General features: G+C 41.1%; 1 long non-coding RNA gene across 1 annotated transcript in view; it reads left to right on the top strand.

The window, feature by feature from the left end:
• LOC131449122 (uncharacterized) overlaps positions 1-23,659 on the top strand; it is a 31,209-nt gene extending 7,550 nt beyond the window's left edge. The window contains exons 2-4 of the long non-coding RNA XR_009234254.1: positions 7,760-7,988; positions 12,598-12,685; positions 23,009-23,659. This is a non-coding gene — a long non-coding RNA (uncharacterized LOC131449122). The remainder of the gene's footprint in view (positions 1-7,759; positions 7,989-12,597; positions 12,686-23,008) is intronic.
• Positions 23,660-27,659: the final 4,000 nt, after the last annotated feature.

Raw genomic sequence — 27,659 nt, 5'->3', positions numbered from 1 at the left:
ACAACTTAAGGTTACCTACCAGCCTGTCCATCTGGTGGTAATAAAGACTGGAACTTGTTCCCTTCACACATACAACTTAATGACTTGTTGCAGTTTGGAAAAAACCTTATTTGTCTGTACTAGTCCTCAGGCAACTCAGTCGCAGCTTGTCCTGTTTAGAGTGGACAGGATTACAAATGAGCATATTTGAGGCACAACTCGGATGAACAGTTTGGAAATAATGGAAGGGATTGAAGGTTGAGCTGGTTTGGTCACGTGCAGAGAAGAGATAGTGATTATGCTGGACCAAGGATGAGGAAGATGGAGCTGCCGGGTAGAAGGAAAGGAGGAAGACCATAGAAGGATCATAGATGTTGTGAAGGAAGAGGGCACAAGGGATCATGCAAGAAGAAGAAGGGAGAAGCAAGAAGAAGAAGAAGAAGAAGAAGGGTCTTTTGAAAAAGCCACATGGTCTGGCCAAGGCATGGGATGAACCCAGTTCCAAAACTGTTTCAGTAGATAACTCAAATTTGACTTTACCTGCATGGCCCCATTTGACTTGCTAAATCTCTGCTACCTTCTCAAACCATGACTTCAGAGTGCACTCCTCTCTTTGCAGTGTATCCGGTAACATTGCAGACAGGTGGGTTTGTTGTTGTTATCTTAAGTTCACTATATGAATACAAGTTTGTAAAAATCTGCAAGAAAAAAAGCAACAACATCCAGCTTTTTGTGTGAATGCATGACTTCAGCCAGCTGGAGAGAAATTTCCATCTCAGTGAATAATCAGAGAAAGTAGGAATGTATCGGGTGACGGACACAGCTGAGCAGAGAGGAGCAGAGAGGCCTTCAGGCTTCAGCTGATTGTCTGCTGAAAGGATTCGACGACACATCTCGAAGGACCAAATAACAGAAAGACACTCAAAAACACTCATTGCTGCTCTGATTGCCATATTCTCCAGATAATTAACTGTCAAGGTTCTTGTCCCCACATGCACACACACACACACAATTCTTCTCGTTGTGCTGGAGCTCGATTGGCTCTTCATTACTTGCTGGCACACATTAGCAGTGTTTATCCATGAGCGATGGGCTATCACACAGAGCAGGGGAAGGAGGCAGGGTAGGAGGAAAAGGAAGAGGGTGAGTGAATCGAGGTGGAACTAATTTTTTGACAGGTTCTTGATATGGGTTGGGGGGTTTAACAAAACAGGAACTCAGCCTCTGAAATCTTCTGTGTTTGGAGGGAGGGGTTGGGGGTTATTTTTTTATTTTATTTGTCTGAGTCATGCTGCTCAGTCGAGACTGGTGTGGGGCCCAGGAGTGGTCAGGGCAGGTTCTACATAATACAGAAATCATCCTGCTACACAACCTACAAACATCCATGACCGCAGGTGTCAACGTCTCCATGTCTGTCCATGCATCTGTTCTTATGAACGCTGTGCTGCAACAATGTCTCAAAGGAATTCTTTTCAAACTTGGCACAACCAACTTTTCAACATAGACAAAATTCAAAGATTCAAAGATTCAAACCATTGTCACATGAGTTCACACAATGCTGATGAAGCCTCTCAGAGACTCTGTGATTCTCAGTATAGAGGTGTTTAGACCTGTTGCTGTTGGAGGAAACCGGAGAACCTGCAGAAAACACACACACACGCACGGGGGGGAACATGCAGCCCTGGTTGGACCATAACTATTGTCCTGGAGGCAGGACAATAACATCAACAAAGACAAAAAACTGCAGCTTTAAGTCAAGGGCACATAGTAATTACAGTTTATCTCTGTATGTCAGTCCGGTGTAAACCCCGCCTCTCAGGTGGGATTGTCTGCAGCTTCCCCCTGCGACCCTCAAAGGATAAGCAGTATAGATAATAGATGGATCTGAGATTAAGTGCCACATCTTTTCTTCATAACAATGAACAAATAAATGTAGACCTCTCAGAAACCTGGTACGTGTCTCATCCATATATTGACACTTCCTGTGCTGCTGCTCAACACTAGCAGCAGCTGCCACACTTTATGCCTGAAATGAAAACTAAATTCAGTGCACAGAGTCGCTGGCCTGCTGCGACTGCACCTGCCATGTTTGTTTTTGTTGATAATGCCACATTTGTGCTGACTCCCCTGCTTTGCATAGAGCATAGGAGAAATGAAGTGGGATCACAAATGCAGAGGGTGTCATTAAACTGTTCATTACCACACTGCTCTCTCCAGTCACGCTGGAGTTTGTTTGTTGTCAGAGTGAATGGTGTTTTTGAAATGATGAAATCAAAATTTAATGCTGTTAAATTATTTGGGATTTGCCTTTAGAACAAAAAACATTTTGGCGGGAACCTTGTGGTCACTGTGATTCAACCCTAATTAAACATTTAAAGCATCAGATGCCTCTGTTCAATGCACATTTCCCTTAATTCAAAAGTGGCTCTGTCCAAGAAATCTTTATTATTGGCACCGGGGAACATATACATGATGAATGTTTCAATCCTGGTACATTAGCTTTACGGGGAGAACATGCAAACTCTTGCCTTTGCAGCAAGAAGACCCGTAAAGTTTGCATGTTCTCCCCGTGTGAGTGGGTTTTCTCCCACAGTCCAAACATATGCACTATGGGGACAGTAAGCACTGACACTGATACCACAAATACTCCTGATTTATCACTTGAACACTTTCACATTGTCACTGTGCTAACACAATGATGGTAAACTCCTTCTCTTTGTATGATAAACTCAATATTTATATTTCAAGAAAGTATTGATATTGGCAAGAAAAGCCTTCCTATAGGATAACACTGTGAGCACATTGTCAGTGGTGATGCTATTCCACTGTGCCTGTCACAAACCTACATTTGTAAACCATTTAAAATCAATGACAATTTAAGTTTTATTCAATTGTTTGGAATAGAGTGCTGTGTGTGTGTGTGTGTGTGTCATATCTCATAGTCTGGGGAATTTCTTCTGGTTAAAGCAGCTGCCTTGTAACATTAACAAGACAAATCCTCGGATAGAAGCAGATGGATGGGAAATGACCACCTGATTGGTTATACTGTGGCTCTTTAACAACATTATAGCAGCGTGAGTGGAACGGAGCGATCAATCAGCCCATGGCATGATGCTTCACTGCCCAGAGAATTGTATGAGAAGCAGACTGGAAATGTCAAGGGTCAAGAAAAGCATCACATTCACATGCTCAGAGGCTCAAACGGGGACCAGTGAGCCGCTCGTGTTCACATGAAAACATGTGTCTACCTTTTTGAGTAATGACTTCACATTTGGGTTTTGCCATTTATATTTAGATTGTATTGTTTGTGTAAAAGTGGTCTAGTTGTATGAGTTATGCTTTTATCCATGGGCTGAGGGGTCGAGGGCACATTTGTAAAGAATTATAATGGATTGATTTCAGTTGAAAGCAGCGAATAGACCACTTGAATTATGGTCACCTTGATTTGAACCAAGTGCAGAACAAATAGACACATAAAATGCATGTTGAATAATTGGAGAACAGTTTTGGGGAGAAGAGTCTGGACTTTAGTCATGAACACACAGTCTAAAGCTGAATGCTTTATTTCTGCAGTAACACAAACTATCTGCAGTTAACGTGTTCCACCACCATCCTCCAATACTCACTGTCATGACCTTCCCTTCTTCAAATTCTTGTGAAAATGAGAAGTTGTAAATTATAGACAAATTATTGTCAGAACTGTGATTAAAGAACTTCATATAATATCAGAGGAGAGGCTAATAACGACAGAGAGTAGTGACATTTAACAAAGGGAAATGTTAAGAACATGAGATAATTCAAAATGATTAAATTCAGACTAAGAATACACTATAAATAGTCCCCAGAATGTTATTGAGTTCTTTTTTTCCTGAAACATTTGAAAAGTGATGCAAACAAGAAAGTAAAAGTACAGCACTGTGTAAAAGTCTATCAGCAGCTTTGTTGTCCTTATGTCCGTCAAACTCTGGGATCTTTGGCAGTTGGATTGGAATGATGGGACTGAAAGTTGTTCTTATGTATTAGCAAACTTCAGATGAGTTTGCATCAGGTGTATTTTAATGATCAAGCATGTCTTCAATAAACCTGATGTAAAACAGCAGATATTTGTCGACATGAAGACGTGAGGAGGAGGATTTTAAATTGAATTCTAAACTGTGGGGGGAGCCGGTGTAGAGAAGCTAACACTGGACTGATATGGTCTCTCGTTTTAGTTCCTGTCAGAACTCGTGCTGCAGCATTTTGTATTAACTGAAGTTTTAACAGACTTGTTGGAACATCCTGATAATAAGGAGTTACTGTAATCTAATCTACATGAACTAGTTTTTCAGCGTCGTGTAAGGACACAATGTTTCTAATTTTCATCATCATGTCACATCGCAGATCACAATGAAATGCCTGAGTGTTAGTTAGACAGTGCTCAACCATTTTGAACCATAGATCATTTGTGCTTTCTTTATCTTTTTCACACACAGGTTTGTGCAGCTCATCTTCTGACTTCCAGTCATAGAACCAGCCTAAACTAAGAGTTATCCCTAACCTAGTTAACCTTAACCACAATTCAAATCTTCGCCCCAAACGTAACCAGTTCCTCAGAAATGATGTTCTGTCTCATAGGGACCAGGTTTTGGTCTCTACGGGGACTACTGGTCCTGACAGTCAGTGTTTACAGCAGGAGCGGTGTTATAGAGGTAACACATACAAGCACACACACACACACACACACATTGCTACCCCTCCTCCCCAGCCAAAGTGTGTGTCAGTGTTAGTGGGGGAGGACACAGACACCTGGCCGAGCATACAGGCATTCACATTAGTCTCCTGCTGAGCAAACGCATCCCTGCATCCAACAGCACCACTTTAATTGTCATGGAAATCAGGTGTGTGTGCGTGTGTGTGTGTGTGTGTGTGTGACCTTCATATATCTGATAAGCTTTATTTCCTCATGATATGTATATCTGCTGGTCTATTATGTGCATATCCAACCAATGTGTTTTCATAACTCCTGCTCAAAATATTTCACAGCAGCAGAAAAAAGTGAAATAGGAAAGGGGCGGAGCCTGACAAAGAGCTCGTCCACTGCATATCCACCCACACACACACACAGTAAATGGTACTTACTGTCAGTCACACATTGTTTATGACCAACCACCGTATGCTTTGCTGTGTGACACCAGGATGTATATAGAGTGGAAACTAATGATTAAGACCATAAACCATGATGTTATTAATTATATATAAGGTCATTTATACTATAATACTATTATAATTTTATAACTTTAAATAGTTTTTTTTCATTCACTCCAGGGTCTCATGACTCTGCTGTTGCCGATGAGCATTGGTGGTAGAGCAACACCTGGATGAGCACAATTATCATTTATCTCCATAGGACACGTATTCATGTTCCAGCTGTTAGCATAGCCATTAGCCATTAATGCTTTTACCTTTGTGTTTAGAGCTTGGGACAGCGCTCATTATCACGGAATCCCATTTACATCACAACTCGTAAGTCGGAACTGCGAGTTCACTGTGTTCCAGTTGACAAGTCGGAAACATGTCTCGGGTTAGCCATTGTTAGCAACAGTGAAGCATTAAGAATTAAACAGTACTATGTGTGCGACGATTTACTGTGAACCAAATAACAGAAGTGCTAACAATAAAAGTAGCAGTGTTTGTATGGTGTTTCATATCTTTGTCTTTTTCATCTTTTTATTGGTCGCACTGTAACATTGTTCCCTCGCTGTTGAGTTTGAAGTAAAAGAAGAAGCATTGACTGTGACATTGTCTCTGATCTCCACTTGTTGTTTTCTTCTCTTCCTCTGACTCATTTCTCGCATGTTTATGACACCACATTTCATGCAGGTGTGAAAAAAAAACACCATAAGGCAAAAGAACCACTGGCAATAGGAATGGTGTTAATTGCCTTTTTTAAACAGGGTTCACTCTGGTTCAAAACAACATTTTGTTACCAGGACTAACTGATGTTGTTGTTGTTGTTGTTGTTGTGTTAATATTGCATAATTAGGATAAAAATAAAGCAAACCACAGGCATATTGATTGGTTGATATCAGAGAGTATAAGCTGTGGTGAAGGAGACAGGTCCGCCATACGTGATGTCCACTGTGTTCAGCACTGGGCCTCTGTACGAGCTCAGTGTGTCACAACTGAACTTGCTAACTTTTGCCTTTCTGATTTTAAACAACCTAATAAGTGGAGGCAGCCTGCTGCCTCACTACACACATCACACACACATCAAACCTTCACGTTTCACATCAAACCCAGCCACACGCACACACACGCACACACACACACACACACACACACACACACACACTCTCTCTCTCTTATTGTAACTGGTGCTTCCTTATTGGAAATTAAAGTGTGGACAGCAGGCTAATGATCAATAGTCAGGCCCACTGGAGATCCACCACTGGGGCTCATTAAAGCTACATGTGGCCTCGCTGTCACACACACACACACACACACACACAGACACACACATACATCCCCAGAGGGAGTTGATAATCAAACACTGCAGCGAGGCACACGTTCCTCCCACAGCGAGCAGAGAGGGAGAAGACGGAGGCATTTACCAATCTGCATTTCTGGATAAAAACAGCAGGGAAAGTAAATACTGTCAACGCCTCCCTCCTGATTAAAGTTCACTCAGTGGGCACAAGTCTTATTACACTCCTTTTGTTTCAATATATCTGTGCATTTTATACGCATATATTATACACACCATAAAGGTCATATTTACACAGAAAAAACAACAGCAAGGAAAAGAGATCAAGCAGTATATTTATAGCTATGGACTCAATGTAGAGCGTATATACAGTATAGCAAGCACAACTATTCTTCAGACTCCTGAACACATTACATTTAAATGAAGTTCAAAAGGTCAAGGTTTAAATCAATATGGTTTTGCTCAATAGCAAAACATGGAGCTCTTTGACACCAAAGTTAGCCGGTGGATGGAGTTCATGTTAGAAAACTCACATATGACAAACTCAGCAGGACGTTGTTGTTCAGGACAGAAGGATGGAAATTGAGGAGGAAGCTGGCACAAGACAACATTCAGAGCCATGGACTTCATTATAGTCCATTTCCATCTGTTTTACATCCTCTGTGCATCTCTTGTGTTGGTATGGACGTTATGCAATACTTCCTCTAGAGGGCGGTGCAGAGTGCCATTGCATTCATTAACAAAGATGGCGACCATTGAAGAGGTTATTCAGATTTATCCAAAATAGACAGAAACACAAGCAGGTTTTGTGACAGTGGAATGTCACCCACTGAACATTTACATCAGCGTCATCTCTTATATCGTACTGTAATACGCTTTGTAACAATTGCCACTTCATGATTCACCATTGTGGTTTGTAGGAATGTGTAGGTTGGTTATCTCTTAACCAGAGGAGGAAAACTATCAACTACCTTTGTATATTTCTAGCCTCTTATCATATGACATCAGCAGCTGCAGCACCAGGTCTGCTGCTCAACTTTCCTGCTTAAATGTTCCGAGAATTAACTCAGAATTTGGTGAAAGTGCTTTGTCCTTCTATAGAAGGAACATCATTTCACTGCAGACACTGCCTTCATGAAAGAACTCTTTAACCCTAACCCACACACACACACACACACACACGCACACACACGCACACACGCACACACACACACTTCTCCTCAGGACACAGTATTGACTTTCATTTATTTGGACAGGCTAAACAAAGTTAATGCCTAAACCTAACCTTAACCTAACTACAATTCCGATCTTAACCAGATCATCAGAAATGAGGTTCTGCCTCATAAGGACCAGGTTTTGGTCTCCATGAGGACTACCAACCCGTTCTCATCCCAAGGCGTCACCTGACAGACGTACACGGTATCCCTCTGCTTCTGAAAGACTCCCATGTAAACCCACTGGTGGAGGACTCAGACCAGACCTGGGCCATCCCGGACCAGACCTGGGCCATCCCGGACCAGACCTGGGCCATCCCGGACCAGCCTGTGTGAGTAGCCGTACATTTCCAGAGTTTCTCATACATTGATCAATTTAGTTTAGTAATTTATAGATGGACTGGAACAGGTTAGGACTACTGGTCCCGACAACGTCAGAAAAGATCCTAAAGAGGTAACAAACACACACACACACACACAAAGCAAAGAGCCCTATTTAGGCAAGACTGGGGATTAGCGTTGCCCTTTGTGGATCTGACATTCACCAATTGGACTTAATTAGCAGTGCTGAGCCTGACGCTGACCTTTTGTCAAGCAAGCTGTCATTGAAAACCTTTCTGTTGACTTGAATGGGGAATGCTATTTGTTAACGTAATCAGAGAGCACTGGGCTCAGGCTGCTGGGAAGATAACATCACTTCCCAAATGATAGATATGTATGGTTTTTAAGACAAATGGAAGTCAGTGTATTGTTGTCAGTCAAAAGTGTTGTTGTTCTCCTTTTGTCTGTACGTGCATTATTGGATCATTCTGGTCATATTTAGAATATCCAACCTTATCAGCCAGTATCAGATGTGAAGAGAGCACTGTCTGCTTGTTATTCCTGTGTGCCGCACAGCTCCACTGTCATCATACACAGTTGCCATGAACACCCACACTGATTTTTGTTGACACAAATCCACACAATGTCTTACCACCAGGAATATTCTCAAAGAACTGTAAGTTGAATTTTTGTGAGGGGATGTTACATAAGACCTGGGGGTGTTTATCCTGTTTCCCTTATAGTTTGAGGACTTAAGTGTTTATTTCTCCCCATTTAAACGTTTCAAAACAAACAAACGTTATCACATGAGTTCACACAACGCTGAGGACATCAATCAGCTCTGTGTTGCTGTGTCGCAGTGTTCAGTCCTCATGTTGAGTCCGTATGTCACATTACTATGCTCCACACAGGAAGTGATTCGTCTTACATCAGGACAGATGGAGGCAACAGCAACATTGCACGACTATGACTAAAACCACACAAACAAGTGAATTCTGCTGCTCCAACAGATCCACTGGATAAAAATGTTTTTCCCATTTGAAAAGTGAAGCAATTAGCCACCAGAGGACAGACTCTGCTGGTTACATACAACAACATTTGAATGGAAGTCTAGATAGATATGTATATATGTGTGTATATATACATATACATATACATATACACACACATATATACTGTATATATATATACATATATATATATATACATATACACACACATATATACTGTATATAGATATAGATATACAGTATATACAGTATGTGTGGGCCTGTTGGAATATATACAACCCTAATCCTTCTATTATCAAAGGACACTGAGCGGGGAAACACAATGTGGGGATCACCTCCATTTGCTCTCACTCTCTGTCTCACACATACACTCACATACAGTACACACACACACACACACACGCTCACATACAGTACACACACACACACACGCACAAAACAAAGAGATTCCCATAAAGCCACAGAGTGTGCTCTCCACTCTCCAACAACAAAGAGTGAGATGTTGCCTGGATGTTGTTCCCCTCACTCTCCAGCAGACTTTCCTATTACCATTGAATTCTTTTGCTTGTGTAGACAATGCTAAACGCTCCGGCACAGCCTCCTCACCAGAATCAATTCTGCATGCTTACTGACTGGAATTTTTCAATTTATACGCCCTGAAAAAAACAATCCCAAATCACTAATCACAGCTGCATTGTTCCCTGTGTGTGTGTGTGTGTGTGTGTGGCTGCTGTGCTCTTTGTGTTTTCTGGTTGCAGTTTAGCATTAAATTGGACTGTATTGAAACGGCCAAGTGTTTGTTTCAGTACTCGGTGAATCAGCAGTCGAGGGGCGACTAACTGGGCTGAGAGCAATGCTTTCTGGATAATGTCTTGCATATGCCGGGGAAATGGCACTGTTGACGAGCGCTTGTGCATCACTAATATCTGATTTGAATTTCATTTGAGCTCTAATAAGAGATACAGACGGATTGTGCTGCCTCTGCTGTGGACCAGCAGCCTGAAGTCATCACATGTTATTCATCCTGAAGCTAATGTCAAGAAACATAGACGTGACCTGTTGGAGTGTCAATAATATGGCAAACATTTGGAAGCATGTAAAGTTGAAAGTGAAGGTTTTTTTTTACATATTTTAGGAGGAAGAGCACAGTTTTCACTAAGTCAGGACATTGTGAGAGTGACCTGAAGATGATGCTTAATGGAACTCAGCCATGAGTGTTTCATTATTCACGTGTGTACGTTGTCAGAATATACACAAGGACCATTGACTCTGGTCTGTAGTGGAATCTGTATCTGTTTTAAATAACATGCTGGGTTTATTTATCCCTCAGACATGTCTTCAGTGGCACACTTATCTGTGCTGATCTCATTAACCAGTGTGAAAACAGTTTTAAACTCTTGCTGGTGCGACTACTACTGGATGGCTCAGTTTATAAAGGAATCAAATGTTAATATGAAATATTTGCTCAAATGAAACATCCCAATTTACTTAATGATTTTACTTAATGACGATCGTCATCAGTGGATCAATTCTTATCAAAAGTTAATGGGAACAAACTTGAGTGACCTACCATCAGACAAAACGTCAAAAACTGCAGGAAGCTGCTGACAGAGGGACAGATTCCTCCTGCTCACACCTGCTGTCTTATAAACAACCGTGAAGAAGGCGGCCAAAAAAGAAAAGACACATTTCAAGGTACAAGAACAAGGTGAAGGCACTAACCTGTGATGTGGAAGCGTGGAAACATGTTTAATTCTGTGGCTAAACACAAAGTCCCAGTTGTAAGCTGCTGTCAGACTGCACAGTGGTCAAATAAAGGTTTGATATTAATGATATTAATGTAGATGAATAAAAACCAAAGAGTGTCGTTGCCGTGAGCGACCACTCATGACTGAAACCTGCAGTTTCCACGATCAGTAAATGTGTCAGTGGCACATGATCCACAGCAGAACACAAGCTGCTGAGGGGCAGCAGAATAACCCTTATTCTGTTATTTCATTTGTGTTTGGATTAAATTAAATTATGGAAGGAATTTCTCAGCATTTGAATTCCTGTTTTTCTACAATAAATTATTCAAAGTTCAAGGCAACTGACTTGAATCCTGTGAAGAATGATGATGATAGTAATCATGAATATTATGTCAAATATGTTTATTTTTAATCCTTATTTTAATGTTGGTGCATTTTCCCTCAGTAAGAGGAACTTAGGACAAAGTATGGACTAAATGTACATTATTCTGTTATTTCTGTGTTCAGACGTTAACCACGGCTCATTCCTGGAGCTCTGGGTCCAGACATTGTTCATCATATTTCTGTTCACATGATGATGATGAGCACAGTGGGGATGAATGTATCATGTAAATGAAAAAAAAAAAAATTAGCCCTGCTTTTAAAAACAAGTTTTACGATCAATAGTCAAATATTAGGATTCAGTGAAGTCTCGTGGTCCAGAGTTCCATCATGGCATGTGATTAAAGTCCTGTCTTTACTGGAATCTTCCATTCCATGGAAATAATTCAAGTTATTACACCTGACTATTGTTATCAGAACTTTTTATATGCTTACAGATGAGAGCAAAAGGATTTTTGGGAGTCATTCCAGCAGATGATGAGCTGAGGCTCATCGCTGCCCGTGACCCGCCATCTCTCACTCTGTCTGTGGAGTTTCTGAGGATCACTCCGTGCTCCTGGATGCTCCATTGCCCTCTGAGCTCATAGAGGACAGTGAAGTGGAACCCAGAGTCCATCAGAGCCCACTGATAACCCGGCCTCCATTTCATCCTGCTGCACTTTAACATTCCAGCAGAGGAGGAGACACCACTTTATCTGTCGTGTGTCCAGGCCAACAATCAAGAAGTGGACCAAATGCACTTTCATATCCCATATATATATATATATATAGACATACTATTTTATATATATATATACACATACTATTATATACTATACCATACATTTGTTCATCATTATTCCATGAGGGTCAGCACCACCAGCCCAAACAGAACATCACTACAGTAACCTCAGATTTATTTGCAATTACAAATAGAATATATTGAATTGTCTGAGTTCATTTTGTTTTACAGCCAGCACGTTCCTGTCAGTCTGACCGTAGTCAGACTTTTCTAAGGATAAATAAAGTGAAACTTGAACTTGAAACACACCAGAGGGCAGCCATCTTCAGAGAGTGACATCATCGTTGACATCACAGGGATCAGTGACTGCTCTGAAGACATGATCGCACATTTCCCAGAGAAGACACAGAACAGATGGTGCAGACACTGTAATAAAGGCCTCTCTAATACACTGTGCAGAAGGTGCACGACCACTGGACATGAACACTCACACTGGGTTTTTGAACAACGTCATTTTCTCCTCCAGCATGAATGGGTCTGCCCCAAAGTTTTCATTTAGTTTTTATTAACCTAATGATTCTTAAAAATGTGCCTGTGTGATTATTATTATTGTTCATGATATTTACTGTTTACTGTAAGTAGTTCTGTATATTTGTTCTGACAGTGAAATATTCTGGTCCAATGTTGCAATATTACAACATTTGTGTAAAAACATGAAAACAAAGGTTCATGATCAGAAACATATGTTGTGCTTTTACAGGGATGTGCTGTCCAGTTGTTGGTGAGTGTGGAAGGATCAGTGTAATCCTCGGGTCACAGGTGTCCACTTCTGGTCGACTGCAGTCACGGTAAGAACCAGTGTTTTCTACAGCTTCAGTCAAGGACTAGTGAGGGAACACAAGTCTGACAAATGTTTGAATTTTTTATTTTTTTATTTTTTCATGAGAAGGACATAATATGTTAAGTTATAAAGGAATAAAGTTAAAGCAGTCAGAGGAGAGGTGAGGTGAGAGCATCCCTCCCTCTCAAGAAAGCCAAGAAAAAAGACAGGAGGTAGACCCTTCTCCCTCCCCCCTCCCCCCTCCCCCCTTCCTCACTTGATAAATAATGCAGAGCACGGCGCCCCCCGGTGCTGTGAAGTGTTTGTTAATGGCCGTGCTAATTGCAATAAACACGAGTGGTGTTTGAGCCCTCCAACAGCCACAACACTCCTAATTAGGTTGGCATGGCCTGATGGGACACTGGGAAGAAAAAGAGAGTATAAGGGAGAAGACAGAAGGTGGGGCCAAAAACAGGGAGGTCACACTGACGGAGGAGACGAGGGAATAAGGTTCAAATTACCTACAACCATGAAACATTGCTTTGAATAAACAAAGAGTCCCATCTGTTTTGATTTGACTTCTCATTCTTTTTGCTCTACTTGACCAGACAGAATGATTACACACACTATATATATATACACATATATATATATATATATATATATATGTATGTACTGTATATACTGTATACACACTGGACAAAGTGTTATTTGGTTTATAGAACAAAGTCTTTGAAATGTCAACATGAGGGTTGGTTGGCCGTTCCATGCTGTTTCACTCGCTTGTTTTCCGTTTGTTATCAACAAGCTTTGAACTGTAAGCGATTGTAGTTCTTAACATGGCTGAGAGAGAGCACACACACACACACACACACACACACACACACACACACTTGACTTTCCCTCCTGACTAAATCACCTGAGCACACATCAAGATTCAAGATGTCTTTATTGTCATTCCAACACACATTAGGACATGAGGTCAGAACGAAATGTCAGTCTCTCAGAACCCGGTCAGCCCAGCAATAAAAGAAAGAAGAAAAAAAAAGAAGAAAAGAACCAAAGTGTGTGAGTGTGTGAGTCTGTGAGTCTGTGAGTCTGTGAGTCTGTGAATGTGGACGCTGGGACTGGACCAAATTCTACTGACATCACATCCGCTCAGTCACTGGTCAGCAACTGTGATTTAACCATTCCTAATCCAACCAACAGCATGGTCTTCAGATTGTTGCAGGTAATTTAGGTTCATCATAGCTGCACATTTCCACCACCGTCATCAGCACGTGCAGCAATGGACCCAAGGGCCAAACGCATGACCTTCAGGTTGGAAGACAGCCCGTTCCACCGTTGAGCCACAGCTGCTTTAGGACTGACTAAAAACAGCGTTCAGGACTCAGCAGTACGGTGGTAGTGTGTTGTTCTTTAAGTGGAAAGTCGTGGGTTTGATCCCCCTGCTCTAGAAGTTTGCCAATGAACACCTGAATGATTCAGTGAAGGCTTGGGAGAATGTGATGTGTTATAGTCAGATTAGTTCAAAATTGAGCTCTTTAGCATCAACTTGACTCGTCATGTTTGGAGGCAGAGAAATGCTGAAACCTGGAGGACTGTTTCTCTGCTAATGGGACAGATGAACACGGCCATGCACTGGATGAGAACCTCCTGGCCTCAGTCAGAACACTTTAGTCTGGGTCTTCCAGCGCGACAATGACCCAAAACAGTTGGCTAAGGCAACAAAAAAGAGGCTCCAGAAGAAGTAAATGGAGGTCATGGAGTGGCCTTACCAGTCTCTGGACCTCAGTCCCACAGAACATCTGTGGCAGGAGCATCAACTTTGAGTTGCCAAGCAACAGCCTGGAAACTTACATGATTTTGAGAGTAAAAATCCTTCCTGAGATGTGTGAAGACCTGGTGACCAAATACAAGACACGTCTGACCTCTTACCAACCAGGGGTTCTCCACCGAGTCCTGAGTCACATTTGGCTTGAGGACCAGATTTCTTGATGGATGTTCTGTGTCTCTGTTTGTTTCTTTGTAAGGGAATACTGTATACTGATGACGTCATAGACGTATGATGTGAATGTTTCACACAAGGAATGAAGCTTGTGACGTGGTCGGCACGTGTATCTGAACCAAAATATTGAATAATACTGATTTTGTTTTTGTCGATCAGCTGTGTGTGTTAGTGGCTTTAAACACTGCTGGGCAGCACTGAGGGTTACGGTGCTGGTCAGTGATGAGAACCACGACTGTTCTACCCGGCAACATCAGTATTCACATCCAGATGATCTGCTGAAAACAGCAATACTGAACAAATAAATAGATAAATAGTGTCTGCAACATTATGGAGATTAAACATGGCTGAGTCCTCTAGAGATGAGACTGCAGCACTTTCTTTTCCTAAATAATTAACCAACTCTCTCTGTGTGTGTGTGTGTGTGTGTGTTTGCTGCCTTAATGAGCCCCTCTGGATGAGGAGGAGCTGGGACGAGACAAGGAGGGAAGAGGGTGATTAAAAAGGAGGGAAGAGGGAATGAGGAGGAGATGTGACAGAACAAGAAAGCTAAGGAAGGAAGGAAAAAATAAGGTAGTATTGGAGTGGAGGTTAATGATGACAGATAGGAATGAATAGGAAAGAGTTTGGGGGGGGCGGGGACATGTGATGTGAAAATATAAATATAGCAATGAGTGGAAAACTGCAGTTGAACTCTGATAGATAATAGAGCGACGGATACAAAAGGAGGAAACCCTATTTATAACTGAGTTACGATATAACTATATCATTGGATAATAAATCTATCTAAAATAACAGCAATCACTTAGTCACATAGGTTAATAATACCATGTTAAATAAAGTAACCTTATTATTTTGAGGTTAAAGAACAGAAAATATAGAATTTCAATGGAAATCTGTTCAGAATTCTGAGGATTTTCTTCACTGACTGTTAAATCCTTGTGTTTTCTGTTTTATTCTCGAGAACACAGACAGTGAAGCTCTGCTGTAGAGCTGCATAGAGTTGAGTTTTTTCTGTTTTTCAATTTTCTTTATTGTGCAAAACATATTTATAGAATGAGTGAAGAAAAAGTACCACATTACAGAGTAGTGATGAACATGTGTGTTATTGAGAGGGCTGATAGAGGAGGATATTGTATGTACAGTGTATGCTTGGGAGGTTATTATGGTATGGTGGGGAGTTGTGCTCATGCACGTGGCTTCCATGAGTTGATGAGCACTGGAGGGGGAGGGAAGGGCACGATGGGGTTGTGCAGCTCAAGATAATAGTGAATGAACTGGTTGACATGAAAGTAATCAGCTGTTTGAAGTGCTGAGAGTTTAATGTTATTTTACTTCTAACAGTTTATAATTAAACACAACCATGAACAGATGACGTGTTTAAGATTTCTGATTTCATTCTCGCAGAGTTTGTGTCGACAGAAAAACTTCATGTCAAGTTTACAACAGTCTCAGTCTCACACAGTCAAACTACACTCTCGTCACATTAAGGGTTGAACCCTCACCCTCACCCTCACCCAGGAGGGTGAAAACATCATGTTTCATCATGATAGTAATAACATTGTTAATCACACTGTGTTGCACTTTGTTTGGCCTTACAGCAAAATACTGCTAAAATGCATTCATTCAATCATTCATTCATTCATTCATTCATTCATTCATTCATTGTCTACCTGTGTGTGTGTGTGTGGTCCTCACTGCGCCGCACTGCTCCACCTCTAAGGGCAGGTTTGGTTGGAGTGAGTGAAAACAGGGCGGTGAAGGAGGAATCAGCTTCACAGAGAAGGGATGGAGGAGAATAGACAGATAAGAGACGGAAGGATGAACAAAAAGAATGGTGGATGGAAGAGATAGAGGCACGAGGAAAGGAAAGAAGGAAAATAAAGCAGGGAAAGGAGAGGAAAGAAAGACAAATGAGAAAAAAGAAATGATTTCATATCATTGTCTTGTTGTTTTGGAACAGAAATATCTTTATTACAGTCACTCATTAAATCCATTTGAAGTCATCATCTTTATTAATGCCACCCATTCATTTGGCAGATGGAAAATGAATTCTTTGTGTTGGTGCGCTGAGCCACGCTGTGCCAAGTCTTATCAGCTGACAACTGGTGCGTTCATGCACAAGTTTGTTATGAGGATGTGTGACGGTGAGAGGTGACGCTGGATCGTGGGGATGAATAATTCTCACTGTTGTTAATTATTTCCACAGGGGATTGAGAACATGGAGCTCGCAGGTTACACTGAAACACTGACAAGCTGACCTGTCAACCACACACACACACACACACACACACTCATTACGCTGCCAAAATATCTCCCTCATAACTCAAACTTCAACTTTCTACTAATAATTTGTAAGTAACACATTTTCTAAACATATCACAATAGTGACATTGTTCCAAAAATCTTTCTCCTTTACTCAAATATAATAAAGGGAAAAATGACGTCCCTTATAAACTACATTATAAACTGTGCCATGAGTTGGAAGAACTGGGCGCAGTCGGGGGGGGGGGAGGGGTTAGGGTTAGGGTTAGAATGAGTTGGAGGTCATGTTGGACAGTGTGACATCGTTCTTCAGACCAATCATTAAACCTTTGTAGGTGTGGCTGAGGGTTAGCATCTGACTACGGTACAAGTCACATTCCTACAAAACAAGAAGAGAACAATGTTACGAAGCTCGGACACGTGTGGTCAATTATCATTGACTCAAATAATAGTAGAATCTTCTAGTTTGAAGGAGGTAGAGAGACTCGTACAATTATCACTGATAATGGAGAATCATGGAATAGGAACAGAAAGAACTAATGGATAAATGATTGATGCAAATGACTGTATTATAAATGAAAGAGAAAGGTCAAGCTGACTGGGAGAGAAGAATTAGTCTTTAAGAATAAAAACACCAAAGACTGGAACACATGAATGCATTTGAATGACATTTTCTTCATATTCTTTAACACCAATTACTCAGGTAAACACAAATTTGAGCTCAACTGAAAAGACGGGAAAAGTAAAAGATCGAGATGGAAGCAGATGGAGAAGGTTAGGATACAAGAAGGACACAGTGGAGGGATGAAGGGTGTCAGAGAAATAACTCCTGATCCTTAAATGATTTAATGATTGTGTTAATCTCAGTCTCTGTGCATCAGATCAGGCTTAACATTAGAGCTGCCACAGGTTTTACATGAGTCTCAGAGGCTGAGGACGGCTGTGCACCCTACATCACCTGTGCATCCTACATCACGTGACCTGTGCATCCTACAGCAAAGTCACAAAATAATTATTTTGAACTTACTGATGGACGGAGCAGTGGAGCATCATCTCCTGTACGCAGACATGTACAATTGTAAAATAGTTGATTTTCTCAATGGACTTTGGTGCAGCGAGCGTGATAGTATGGAAATGTGGCAAGATATTCTTATTGGACACTGAAGACCTGAGTGGATGAATTAGGTGACCTCTTTGTTGAGAATCAGGGGTTTGTTTTGTGCTCCGTCCATGTCTCAGTCTGGTTGTACAAATGTTAAAAACACAACCAATTAAAAAAGCACAACGGTCCCTTTAACAGGACAAGTTGAAATATGTCATGTGTGGTTTTATTTAAATGAAGAGAATAGAAATCAGTCCCAACATGACCTTCATACATGGAGCGCTTGTTTTTGTTTCCCTGTGACATTGTCGTGTTTGTCTCTGTGAACACTGCACACCTGCTCAGAATCAGATACATTTAGGCCTATTGTGCTAAATAATACTGTGTTTACCGCTGTATTGTCATTATGTGGGTATGTAAGCAGACAATGAACAACAATGACATAGTTAAGCAGAAACACATTTGCACAAATATGAAACAATGTGCAAGAGAAAAAAAGAAAGGAAAGAACAAAACCACCGTGTCCCCTTCAACAGAAAAGCCCTCTGGCCTGCAGGCGCTCCTAATTAGAAGGCAAAGCTTTTTGACGGTAAATTGATTTTTAATTGTGCACTCCCTGCATTCATCCAGGTGGCCAACTTCCCCCATTTAATCTTTCACTCTGTCTGCCGCTCTCCCTCTCTTTAATTGGAACATGTTTGGAGCTGCCTTTCCCCCGGTAACAGCACTTTCCTGAACATGAGCAAGTCATTCCACATTAGATAGATAGGATGGATGGATGGAGGGACAGATGGATGGATGGAGGGATGGATGGATGGATGCAGAGAAGGGAAAAAAACAAGATTGGAAACTGACAAACAGGAGAGTTGTGCCATAATTGTCAGTAATGCTTTTCTACTTTAGTCATTTGTTGGACAAACAGTCACAGTCGATGTTTTCCATGTGCTCAGATTCTCCTCCTCGTGTCACAGGATGTGCAGGATAATCGTTGTGACAGCGGCTAAAAGCAGTTTGACAACAGTGATCTACGTACGCCGCGGTTCATCTGATGGTTATTCAGCCGCCGGCTGTGCAGAGATCCTGACACTGTGCCAGGTATCTTGAGAGGATATGGACGGTCTGATCCAGCACCACACACACACACACACACACACACAGAGTTCACCATCACATGATCGTGTTCTGCTGTCAAACGTGACAGTTAGACCACGTGTTAAAGTAACACATGGTATAAAGTAACAAGCTGCCATGTTAAAAAGCTCAAACACTTCAATCATTCAAGTTAGATTTATAAAGAAAATCATTTTTAAGGTGTTTTTGAGGAGTTTGACTGTGAAAACATGGCCGACACAAGGAAATAAAGATTTTAGCCACGTCTCTTTTAATCCCTGAGATCTTGTGTTGTGTGCCTTCATAAACTGTTAAACTGCTCGTGTGTGTCTGTTTAAAGATTTAAAGATTTATTATCATCTATTTATTAGAATATTTGGTTTATATTAATATCACTAAAAAGTTGTTACACATTTACACATTTTGCCAACTTAGATTATCCTTAACATTTTATTTAGTGTCCTGTTATTAATGATGCGGCGAGTTGACTTCACATTAGTGACAACACTTTCATGAAATATTGTTCTTGTTTAACATAAATGATCAAAAATAAAAAAAGTGAATGAAAAATGATTCTTCTGGCCAGTAATACTGTTAATTACAAAAAACCTTCTGTGGTTATTTGTAATCTTGTGAGAACCTGACAGAACCAGACAGAACCAGGAAAAACCAGACAGAACCAGGAAAAACCAGACAGAACCAGACAGAACCGGTCCACTTTAAGCACTGAGAAAAACTGAATGTAGGAATAGTGAAATAACAGGTTTGAACTTACTGGAGGAGGCAGCACTGAGTCAACGACTCTTGTCTATGTAAATCATTAATGTCATTTTGGTTCAGAAGCATGAGCTCATGTATCTGTGGAGACTGTGTGTGTGTGTGTGTGTGCGTGTGTGTGAGAGTGTGTGTGTGTGTGTGTGTGTGTGCGTGTGTGTGTGTGTGTGTGTGTGTGCGTGTGTGTGTGTGTGTGTGTGTGTGTGTGTGCCTGTGTGTGTGTGTGTGCGTGTGTGTGAGAGTGAATGTGTGTGTGTGTGTGAGAGTGAGTGTGTGTGAGAGTGAGTGTGTGTGTGGGTGTGAGTGAGTGAGTGAGTGTGTGTGCGTGTGTGTGAGTGTGAGTGCACACAAATCATCGGCTCTTTCTCATCGTCCGACGTTTGCCCGTTGTTGAAGGAGGCGTGTCCCTCATGGTGAGGATGTCCCCCAAATATCAACAATACTAACATAAGGAGATAAGTTATATTTGTAAATCATATTCCAGGTTAGTGACATTTAAGAGGAATGATTTGTCTCTCAGTCTGACATCACACATGCACTTCCTCCAGTATTATGTACAATATTAAAATACTTATAATAACTGACAAATAATCACAAAACACAAAAGTAGAAAAAATACTAACTAAAATAATAATGATTGATTTATTTCATATTAGATAATTTTTTAGGGTAAAAACAACAGTCGTGCTTCAAGGGGCAGGAAGAACCGTCATTCATGACTTTGAACTGTGGAGGGCAGCATTTCATTAATACATGACTGCCAGAATTTATTAGGAGAAGAAGAAGGGGAACCGGTGAGAACTGCGTCTCCTTCAAGAGTGCAGCCACTGGCCTTGTCGGCTGCACACTTGCACACTTGCAGCCTTGTAGCCTTGTAGCCTTACAGCTTCTGTCAAACCCTTCTCCCCATTGTAAGTCAGGAGTTTGCTGTTCTCTCTTTGCCTCCAGTGACTCGTGTTCGACATCACAAAATGCACAGGAATCAACTAATGTGCAGCAGGAGGAAGCAACGCGGAGAACTCTGGCACTGTTACCATGGTTACACCTTTATATCATATACTTATGATCTCTGCTTGATCAGATACACGTCATAAAGTCACATAAGGTGCTCAGACTCACGCACACCATTGTCATTAGAAGCCACATGTTAGCAGAGACAGTATTAATGACTTGTGAAGTGCTAACCAACTGACTTATGGGTAATTGCATGGTCATCAGAGCAGCTGATGGCTGATAAATGACCTTTTGTTTTGGGCCAATATGTTTGGTCAGTTTTCTTATTTCCTCCACTTGATGAAATAAAATAGTTGAAGAATAAACATTAGACAAAAGTGGGGCCGGGTTCTGGAAACCGTCACCATGGGGGCCTGTGGTCATCGGGGGCCTCCCTCTGTGTGGTTCTGGCCCCCTCTGGTTGGCCTCCTGCGGGGAGGGCGTAGCTGACTGACCTGATGCTGACCACGCGTGGACGTCGTCCCAACCACATCTACACATACACACTGATGCATGCACTCACACACACACAGACACACACACACGTTCACTTACATAAGAAATCGATTCAAACTCACTCACACAGCTGTTGTGTTGCTTCTCTCTATGTTTAACAACTGTTCCTGTGTCTTTGTGTCGTGTTGTTCACCTGTACTGTCTCTCTCTCTCCCTGTCTCTCTCTCTCTCTGTCTCTCTCTCTCTCTCCCTGTCTCTCCCTCCCTGTCTCTCCCTCCCTGTCTCTCTCCTTTGTCTTCCCCTCGTCTGTTCCACTCGTCTGCTTCATTTAAATAAATATTTGATTAAATGACACCTGATCCGTGTTGTATCTGCACTGCAGTAAAACTCAATATTAAATACATGAAACAGTCAAATCCCTTTTTCTTAGTTATCTTAGATAAAGAAGGAAAGAATCAGGGCCTGTTATATAATTCTAAGCTGCTAATGACAATTATTAAAAGTGAAGTTCACACATGGAAATAAAAGCTATGAGCGTCACAACACAAAAGATAATGAGTCAGAGAAATAATTGTGTGATTTTTGTGCAGAAATCTAAATATTTCATGTATAAAAGGCGTGTAATGAGCGTCTGTAGCTGCAGAGTTTCCTCTTCACACTGCCGTGTTAAAACCAGGGCTCTGGATTTCTACACCTGCTCGAGACCCAGCGCGCAGCGTCACAGTGAACCATGACAAAAACGCAGCAGCACTCGTCATTGTCGCCAACCCCCACTTCCCTCCACGCCTCCTTCTCCCCCTTCTCCTCCTTCTCCTCCGTTCTTCACCCTTTCACCGTGGAAGAAACAGCAGCAGTTAAAATGAGGCTCGGAGGAGGTGAAGCTTTATTTAAAAAGAGAAAAAAAATCAATCAGACTGAACTGGTCTGAAATGGCAGGGAGATAATGTGATGGTGTGATGGTGGTGGTGACCTTTAAACATGGCCTCGCGCTACATCCCAGACCCTGAAAGACCCTGAAAGACCCTGAAAGACCCTGAAAGAGCCTGAAAGACTCTGACCTTTGTACAACCATTACACAAGCCTTTAATCTGACACACACGTAATATAGACAGACAGACGGACACCATACAAGCATGTATCTGATTCATGCATGTGTGTGTGTGTGTGTGTGTGTGTGTGTGTGTGTGTGTGTGTGTGTGTACATACATTTTTACGTACACACACATATGCATGAAAGCAATTAACACAGACACGGCGGTGAGACTGAGCGTGTGCACACACACACACACACACACACACACACACACACCCTCTCAGCAGCAAAGGCCATGTGTGATAATGGCTTCCTGTATGTTAATGCCGCCGGCAGAGCGCCTCCTTCTGCTGCCGTCAGTATTCCGCTCACATGGTTTTGAATTGCAAAATGTTAAAAGTGGAACGATGCATTATTTGTAACGCCACTGACAGTTTGCATTTAGAGAAAGAAATACAGGAAAATATCCTGTGGAGTGTTTGAATAGATAATTATGTGTGTGTGTGTGTGTGACTGAACAATCTGACTCAGGCGAGTGGAAGACGAGCAGTAATTGTTACTGTAGAGGAGAGAATGGATCAATAAATATCGATTATCCTCTGTCTATTAGGAATAATTGGTGATGTTTGAGCGAGCGACGTGATGACACATCGACCCGCGTGAGCCGGGAGTAAAACATCATCGATTTCAAGGTAAATGCACAGTTTGACAGTTTATGTCACAACCTGATGGTACACAGCGTCGCATTATTGGGCGCAGTCAATAAATATGGAAATATCTGAACTAAATACTCCTGTGTCACTGTGGACCAAAAACACTGCTTTTCTCTATGGACTTTGATGCAGGAGAGTGAGCGGTTACCAAACTGTTGGGAAAAGTTAGAGCAGCAAACACATTATTCAGATGTCAGAGACTTAAAAGTGGCAAAAACGTATTCTTTTAAAATGGAGCAAATCTCCATTTTGAGCTTTATTTTTGGCTCCAGTGCAGTAAGTGCTGTCTGTGTGTGTGTCACCGTCATATAAAAGGTCAATTACAGGCACGTGTGATGATATACCAGGGTATAGAAAAGTAATAAAGAATGGATCATGAAAACAAACACAAAAAATATTGCTTCTCAAGACACTTGCTTTTCTAGAGGGAATAAAAGACGCTGCGACTTTGAACCGCATTGATTTTCCTAAAAGAAATATATCTGTATCTATATGTCGAGGGTGAGTGTTTGCTGTGAAGGAATGATGACGGTGAGGCGGCAGCAGCAGCAGCAGCAGCAGCAGCAGCAGCAGCAGCAGTGCAGAGGAGGAGGAGGAGGTGCAGCAGCTCCTGATTATTGGCCAGGACACAGTCTATCAGGGATCCACTGAAGTGTGTGACACACACACACACACACACACACATGGCTTGTGCAACAGTGACATCTTTTGGTGTATTTGTGAGTGGAGCCTCAGACTCTGTGTACAGAGCATTTTAGACTTCACATTATATTCATGTTACAAACACACTGAAAACAAAGCATCAGTCTGTTTTATTTATTCATTACAGATAGAAATGTGTATTTCAAGATAATAAATAACAATAGTCATGAAAGTTTTCTGATCAAATAAAGTTATGTTATATGTATAAATCTGTGAGATTGGACGAAGCAGTTTCTTTACATGATTTCTTTTCTATGAGTTGTGATTTTTAACTTTAACTTCATCAACGCCATCTCAGTTTATGTCAAAGATGTCAAAGATTGATTTACCACTTTTAAACTTCAGATTTCTTCTTCCTCTGTGGAACATAAATGCTCGTTTGAATTTAAAAGTCTGTGGAAACAGTTTTGACCGAAACAAAAACATCTTTATTATCATAAGTAAAAGGTGAAGGAATCGGGATCATGAGCATAAAACCCAGGAGAGAAGGTCAGGACTGTACAGTGGCCGCTCACTGGATCAAATCCCGCTTTGTCCTAAAACATGCACATCAGTTATTTGGACACTTGACATATACGTAAATAACCATAGTATGAGGAAACTTAGCTCACTATCAATATATAAAATCATGTTTCATCTTCGTACATGTTCACTGAAAAGAAGGTTTGGATTCTTGTCTTTTTCTGACTAAAGGTTTTCACGAGACAGAATATTTTCTAGATCAAACATTCGCTGAAATATTATAATAATGTTCAATAAAACAGAATAAACACAGAGAATCTGTGATTAAAACACAGTTAACTTCCAGTTTGGTTTCTCCACCAAATGTGAACCACGATGATGTCATTGATGTAGAGACACACGGATCTTTGACTCTGAAACACAAACTCACCACAACAATTCTGTTTGTACAATTTAATTCAAAGAAAATCAATGAGTTTATTTGATCAAAACTCTGTTTTAAAGAGAAGTCAGTCAGTCAGTCACAGCATCATGCTCCAGTGATCTGGGACACTTTAGAGACCTGAGAGATGAAGACAGAAGACACAAAAACCATCACAAACATCACAAACATGACTTTGACCTCTGTCCTCAGCTGCTGCCTCACAGGTAAAGTCAACTGTGTCTCTGTCCATGATGCTTCTGTATGTCTCTGTGTCTGTCCTCAGAGTCCAGAGGCCGGTGAAGTGCGTCTCAGCCTGGAGCAGTGACGTCTGTTGTGGGAGGCTGTGCCACCATCACCTGTAGAACCAGCCAGGATGTTTTTGTTGATGGAGAAACTCCAACGTGAACAGAAACAGAGGACACACACACACACACACCAGTATTCTGACCAAGGTTATTCAACTCTCTGAGTGATGCACACTTCATAAAACCAAATATACTGTCTGTGAATTTAGTTTACTGGAAATCAAGGAAATCATTCATCCTGAAATCAGCCTCTATGCTGATGACATCCTGTGATATGTTGGTGTAACTGATTTAACTGGCTATACACTGTATGTGTGTGTGTGTGTGTGTGTGTGTCAAATGCTTTCTTAACCTCTTATCGATACATAGTTATTTCTTCTAAAATGATGTGATGAATATGAAGAAGAGTCAGTATTTCACAGTACTAGATCATGTTTAAGGTGGTGAATAAACTTCATAATTCAAAGTAACTTATAGTTTAATATACGAGGTCCTTAGACCTGTTATTGATAACCATTGTTCAAACTACTATAATAGTCAATGTGATGATTGTTTCTCTTTTAAATCTTTGAGGCTAAAATTCTCCCTTAAGCAGTTTGAGGAGAGCCTACATCTTCTTCAGATGTTTTCATATGTTAGACATTGTTGGAAATCTTAGAAATCACACTTTCATGGAATCTGTGACTAACTCAAATGGCCCTTGGGAGACTTGTTCCTGCTTTTTCCAAGGCTGGGCACATATTTAATACCAAAGCAGTTTTAGGATGGTAAATATTAGATCTATGAAGTGTTCCACTTATTTTCTCTTTGCATTTGAAAAGATGAGCTGTTGAAATTCAAATTCAGCATCAGAACGAAGAGGAAAGATGATTTAAGTGACTATGGGCGTGGCATGATTGTTGTTGTCTGTAGTGTTAATACAGTAGAAAGGTCAGAAGACAACGACTGGACCACTTTGAGATGCTAGATCGTCAACAGTCAACTCAAATAACCACACAACTCGCACTAAAAAAGCCTTTATTTATACAGGTTATCCCATTGAGACACAGAAGACAGACCTGTTGAGGACAATCGAGGACAATTTCAGTGATTTGAGTGGCATTAGGTTTGTTAGTGGAGACGAGTGAATAAACACATGTTGATATATTTCATTATTATTAGGTTATTTATTTCAGGAACCTCATTGTACAGAAAATCAAAGTCTTTCATCTGTGACACAAAAATAACCCCAGTCATTCAGACTGTATTCAGTGTTATTCAGTGTTATTCAGTGTACCTAATAAAGTGGCCGGTTCAGTAGTGACAGTCAAACAAAGGCTGTTGCTGTTGCTGTTGTTTCCACGCGTGAAACTGTGTCTTCAGCTGAATCACGAACGCTCTGATTCAGCTCCGCTTCTTCCGCATCTGCGCCCTCTGATCCCAGCTGCGTCAAGAGCAACGTGACGAGCAATTACACCGGACGTACTTCAAAAACCCGCCACAATAAAAGCCTTGTTACGTGAGACCGAAGTGAAAGAAGAAAAATCAAACATTTGTAGAAAAACCTCGAGAGCAACACTCACGTAACACAGACGTGAGAGGCTCAGGGTGTCTCTGCTTCACCTGAGATCCACAATCATGAGATCCACAATCATGAGATGCACAATCATGAGATCCACTATCAGCAGCCAACATACTCACGACTAAACGAGCTCATGATTAAAGGGATTGTTTCTGGAAACATTGTTGACATGTTTACATAAAACTTCAAGGTAACTTGTAGTGATTTCCGTTGTTGATTTGCTAGTTGCCAGTTTAAAGACTATTCACTATTAACAATCACTATTTGGTTTTATTTTGAGTATGTCTTCAGCAGCCACCACATTTTATATTTGAAGAAAGGAATTCAGAAAACACAACACAATGTTTGATCATTAACCCAAAGCCAAACTAATGTTTGAAATCTTTTTCTAATGAAGTTTTCTGTTTGTTTGTTTGTTGTTGTTTCGTCATAGTAAGCGTTAAAAAAGGCAAATGAAAAGCTCCATTTGAAATATTGACTGGGTTTTATTTTGAAATAGGTGACAGGAAGTGGTGTTCAGTCTCGGTGTCGGTGTCTTTCCACTGCTCTGAAGCAGTGTTGCCAGATTGGGCGGTTTTCCGCCCAATTGGGCTTCTTTTGTTTACGTCAGGCGGGGAAAAAATACATTGGGCGGGTGAATAAAATTTGGGCTGCTTTTGTCCACATTTGGCGGGTTTTTTAATATTGTAAAAACAGCTCTCTCTCTCTCTCTCAAATAAATAAATAAATAAATAGTTTAAATAAATAAATAATTGAGGTAGTTGTGGGCTATTCAATCGGCATACGGCAACGTACCGGTCCGTGACGTCAGTTCAGCACTGTAGCCGCGCTAAATATGAAGCGGGTGACCTAGCTAAGCAGCAGCATCATGCCGAAGTGGGGTAAGGGTATAAATATATTAGGCCTACACGGTTAAAAGTGCAACTTTTTACGTGCAGCTGTTATTATTACTAATCTGGGCCTGGCGCTAGGATGCCAGAGGTTCATCTTGCAATTTGTGTAGCCAATGGTTGATTTACTGCGCTCTTGTTGGTTGCATTAAACCTGTTAATCTATCATTTATGTGTGGCTATTTGATGCTATATGAAGCTCTG

Source organism: Solea solea, chromosome 1 (assembly GCF_958295425.1).
Source record: "Solea solea chromosome 1, fSolSol10.1, whole genome shotgun sequence".
In the NCBI taxonomy this organism is placed as follows: Eukaryota; Metazoa; Chordata; class Actinopteri; order Pleuronectiformes; family Soleidae; genus Solea; species Solea solea.
The sequence above is the reverse complement of the archived record's forward strand: the minus strand, read 5'-3'. Positions and strand labels throughout refer to the sequence as shown.